This window comes from Balaenoptera ricei, chromosome 3 (assembly GCF_028023285.1).
Source record: "Balaenoptera ricei isolate mBalRic1 chromosome 3, mBalRic1.hap2, whole genome shotgun sequence".
In the NCBI taxonomy this organism is placed as follows: domain Eukaryota; kingdom Metazoa; phylum Chordata; class Mammalia; order Artiodactyla; family Balaenopteridae; genus Balaenoptera; species Balaenoptera ricei.
Window position 1 is genome coordinate 88,334,356 of NC_082641.1, and position 5,272 is coordinate 88,339,627.

The 5,272-nt window shown below is 43.3% G+C and overlaps 1 pseudogene; it reads right to left on the reverse strand.

Annotated features, from left to right (window-relative positions):
* On the reverse strand, positions 1-4,358 carry LOC132363364 (PR domain zinc finger protein 14-like; annotated as a pseudogene).
* Between the last annotated feature and the right edge of the window lie 914 nt (positions 4,359-5,272).

Consider the following 5,272-nt stretch of genomic DNA (forward strand, 5'->3'; position numbering starts at 1 on the left):
CTAGCAGTCTTCATGAAACTTCATGTGGGAGTAGAAGGCTTCTTGATCCGGGAAGGATTTTCCACAGATGTAACAGGAATGGCCGCCATCCTCCTTGTGTAAGCGTCGGACATGGCTGTCGTGGGCAGCAAGGGACGCAAAAGATTTGGCACAGTACTTGCATTTGAAGGGCTTCTCCCCGGGGTACTTCCTGATATGTGTGCGGAGTATACTAGAGGCAGTGAACTTCTTTGTACAATACACCCAGTGCTAAAGTCTGTCTCCAGAGTGGACTCTCATGTGTTTGTTTAGGTTGGAAGATTGAGAGGAACATTTCCCACACGTAGAACACTTGTGAGGCTGATACTTCTCATGAACGTGAAGGATATGGATCCGGAGCCGTTCTCACTTCTCAAAGGATCGTTTGCATAAAGAACAGGGAAATTTCCTGTCACCCTTGTCCACACTCGGGGTGTACTTGAGATGCTTGTCTCTGTAATATTTGTAGGTAAATACTTTTCCACATCTTTCACACCTGTACCCTTCTGCAGACTCTTCCGAGGGCCCAGATGCCTGGTTCCCCTGCTTTATGACCTGCAGGCTCACGGGAATGTCCAAAAACTTCTCATAGCAATCTCCATACCACACAAGGAGCTCTGGGTTCTGGTAGATCTTGCAGCTTTCATAAAAGATCTGCCCTTGACATTGTACGGCAACTAGGTTCTGCTCCATGGGGAAACGAGCCCAGTTGACATAGGACATCCAATTCCCTGCACCTCCTTTTCCATCAATAAAGTGGCTCAAATGACCATCTTCAAAGATGTCTCACATCAGGGAATTACCCCCGTACATCCTGACTTAGCTGGTGTTGACCACTTTACCCTGAAAGGGCCCGAACCTGACTCCTTTGTTTGTGACAGGGCTACTGGAGAACACACCAAAATGTGCCACTTCACCGAGTTTCGTCTGCCCGAGGCAGAGACCTTCTGGTAGCTGAAGGGAGTCGTTATCCAGAGTCTGAGGAAGAGAATCAGACCCAGAGCTGTCTGTGGGGACCAGGAGGCCTGAAATCACGTGGTGCAGGCGGGCGGAGTTCTGAGGGCTGGGGATGACCCCATATAGAACTAAGTGCAGGTCTTCCTGGGTGAAGTGGTAATGGTGAGATGCCTTCCCCTCTTGGTTCACGAGTTTGGGGCCATCGTCAGAGCGCTCTCTTTGAGAGCGCAGCAGCCGAGCACTCCAAAACTTAAAATGAGAAATATTTTACTGAAATGACTCTTTCTAAACTCAAGTCTGGAAGGAAAATGCGCCGTTAAAATGATTACCTTTTAATCAGAGATTATCACTCTCATTTTCCATTAGTCTACCTTTTGGGGGGCATATGATGTATACTAAATTAAATAGAATTTATTGGTTCATCTAGATTCTGAATTACCCTCCGTTCCTATGGATTAGGAAAGTGATTTTCTTAGCCCTTTTCCTTGAAATCCATCAGGATCTTTTATGCGGACTAGCTAGTATTCTGCACACTTCCAATGCTTAATAAATATTACATTACAATATTAGCATAATAATAAATCATCTTAAAGTACTACATGGGCTATTAAGTGAGATCCTATTCAGTTTGAGCCAAGACATCAAAAAGTTTTGTTTTCTCTATATGCATACAAAGTAATTTTAAAACTCCCTTTCCATGAAATGTCCTTGCATCATAAGATGTCTACATATTACAGAGTGAAGTGGTGAAATGCGTATCTTCCAGTTATGTATTTCATTGGTTCAATTTATTCTGGGGCCTGAATTTGCCATTTTAATAAGAGGAAATATAAAATTGGGCAGACAAAAATGGAAATAGCACCATTTGTCAAGTAAATGCCCTTTTCCCAGTGGCAATTCTGAACTCTTTATAAAGGATTTCCAGGCCAGCAGCTAGGTAGTGTTCCTTGCCACTAAGAAGTCCTGCTTTGTCTGTGATTGGTTATGTCACACACACCTAGACTAACAACAACTGAAAACATGAGGATTTTCTTTATAGTTACAGAAACAAGAATGAAGTAAAAAATATTCTGTTAATAAAATCTCATCCTAACTGGTTGCTGTGAGGGAGGTCCTAGTTTGAAACTGCCATCAAAGCTAAAAATAAAGACATTTCCCCTTCCAGAAGTATTGTTCAAATATTATACATTTTATCTACCAATAAGTGACTCAAATAGGATAAAAATGACGCAGAATCTGTGATAGATAGCAAAATGGCCAAAATGTTTTCTCCCGTACAGTTTAACTTTGCAGTTAGCCCCTCGCATCAGTAGAGAGTCTATTTTTTCACCCCTTGAATCTGAGCTGACCTTGGACATCCTTTGGCTGAAAGGCTGTTGAGCTAATTCTGAGCCACACCTCAAGAGGCATTCAAGTTTCCACTCTTTCTCTAGGAACCCTGCCCAATGGCCATATGGACAAGCTGAAGCTAGCCTTCTGGTTGATGAGAGACACGTAGCTCATTCACCCCCATTGTCCCAGGCAATCCCCAGATGCAGAGCTAACCAGCTGACTGGCAGCGACCAGCAGATACGTGAGAAATTTCCAGCTGAGACTAGAAGAGCTTCACAGCTGAGCCCAGCCTAAACTGCCCACCCAAAGAATCCTGCCCTCAATAAATGGTCCTTGTTTTGAACAACTAAATTTTGGGGTGATTTGTTATACAGCAATAGACAACAGATTCATCCATTTCTTAAATTATCAGAAGTAAAATTTTGGATATTATTCACCTCAAATTAATGTTATTCTTTCATAACTTTGATTTCCATTACTGAGTTACTTGGTGCTAAATCTGTACTTGGGGAACTTCCCTGGTGGCGCAGGGGTTAAGAATCCGCCTGCCAATGCAGGGGACACGGGTTCAAGCCCTGGTCTGGGGAGATCCCACATGCCACGGAGCAACTAAGCCCGTGTGCCACAACTACTGAGCCTGTGCTCTAGAGCCCGCGAGCCACAACTACTGAAGTCTGTGTGCCTAGAGCCCGTGCTCCACAACAAGAGAAGCCACGGCAATGAGAAGCCCGCGCACCACAACGAAGAGTAGCCCCTGCTCGCCACAACTAGAGAATGCCCGCACGCAGCAACGAAGACCCAAAGCAGCCAAAAATAAATAAATAAATTTATTTACTTAAAAAAAAAAACTGAAACTTTAAAATAAATAAGTAACTAAATCTGTAATTGGTGGCATCGTTTTCTGAATATTTCTCATAGGAGTGTTTGTTTCTGCTACTTCATAAATTTCATAGGGAGTCTTTTTTCTTCAATAAAAACTTTACATGGAACCCTAAATGAACACAATTAACATTCAGGCCCTTCTGATCCTCTTAGCATAATGTCATTTGGTTAGAATAGCAAGCCTGAAGAGATGATTTATCCAGAGGTGATTCTTCTTCTAAAGTGGTGTCCAGCCAGAAAAAATGAAAAGGTAAAATCAAAGGAAGCTATGTTTAGCTTCATCTCAAATCTCCACATCACTCGCTACATTGATTTAACGTCATGACACCTGCATCTTTCAGCAGGAGGATCTGGCACAAGACAGAAACTGTAGTGACCCTGTAAGGGTCATCTTGCTGTCAGCCTCAAATTACAACACCTCTGCTCTTGGCTGACAGCCATGGCAGGACTGGGGATGTACAGCCCTCTTTCCATAGGTGGAATAGATGGGTTTCAAGGAAGTGAGATATAAAGTGAAATGTTATATATCAAGTCTTCTCTGCCTATAATTTAAAGTTCTAAAATGGGAGTAAGTTTTGTCAAGTTCTTTATATGTAATCCCCCTAAGTCTATTTACTAGCCTGAGTTTCTAATCTGTGCCACCTAGGGTGGAGTCTAATCCAGACTCAAAGTTGTCTTGTCAGCATTCATCTCACTTTCTTCCTCTGCAGCAACTGAACCACTGGCCACCCTTTCTTCTTGAGACCTTCTTCCTCTTTGATGTTTGTTACTCCACATGTTCAGAGTTCTCTTCTTTTGTCTCCAACTAGTTCCTTCTGCCTGCTTGACTATGACTCACAGCCCGGTGCCAGGCACATAGTGAACACAATACATATTTGTGGTATGAATGTCCAGCCCTTAAATATAGGTGTTTTTCTTTAGCCGTCTTTTCTTTCTTTACTGACATGATCTTTAACAATCACATTCATATGCATAGCTCCAATTATATTTTCTTTGTGGATCAGGATAAAGACCCCCATCAGTTCCCAAATGAGAATTTCTCGGTAACAGACTTGATAAAGCAGTGGACTCACTATTCTGTCAAGGGATGTAATGCTTCGTTTCTCGATTTCTCATTTCTATATCAAGTTGCCTCCGAACCAATCTCAGCCACCCACTCTTACCTCCATCCGATATTTACTGCATTCTGCAGCTGGAGTGATCTGTTCCAGAGGGAACCGTCACACTCTACCAGTTAATGGCTTCCCATACCTGTCAAAATAAAGATAAAATTCTTAACATGGCTACCAACCCCTGCATGAGCTGATCCTTGCCTTCCTCTCTGACCTCATCTTACAGGACCCTCCCCACACTCACTAACTCCAGCCACAATGACTTCCTCTCATGTCCTCAAAGAAGCCATGCATCTCCCTGTCTCCAGGTGCCCCCTCTGCCGGAAACATTTAGAGTCCCACCTGTTTGACTCATATTCATCCTTCAAGTCTCAGCTCAGATGCCATTTTCTAGGGGAAGTCTCTTCTGACTCCATGAATAGAGCAGGACTCCTCTAGCCACATGGCACCAAGTTCCCTTCATACTATCCACACTGGTCCCCTGATTGAAACTGTATACTTGTGTGGCATTTCCTCCGTGTCCCCTTCTAGTTCAGTTGCTCCCCATCACCTCTCTAGAGCTTAGCACTGTACACAGCACACAGTAGACACTTTATTAATATATATTCAGTGAGGGAAGGAAAATAGTGTACTAGTACTTTACACTGTGTTTTCCCTTGTGTTTTCTGTGAGGAACCAGATCTCAGGGCTATACAAAAGGCAGTGGGGATGAGAGGGAGGGACAGTTAAGTGCCTCTCAAAGACTTGGAAATGAAGGATTTCCCTCAGAAAGTTTAACCAGAGAAGTTCCGCACAATGAACCCCAGCAGAGATGTACAAAAACAGCCTTGAGGAAGTACTTGCAACCTAGAGACAGACCTAAAGGAGGGTCTCTCCGTTTCTAAAGAAGGAAGGCGGCAACCTCAAAGGGAGCCAGTCAACTATGGAGCAAAGAAAATGAAAGGAACTGAGGCAAATTCAGTTCTAATTCC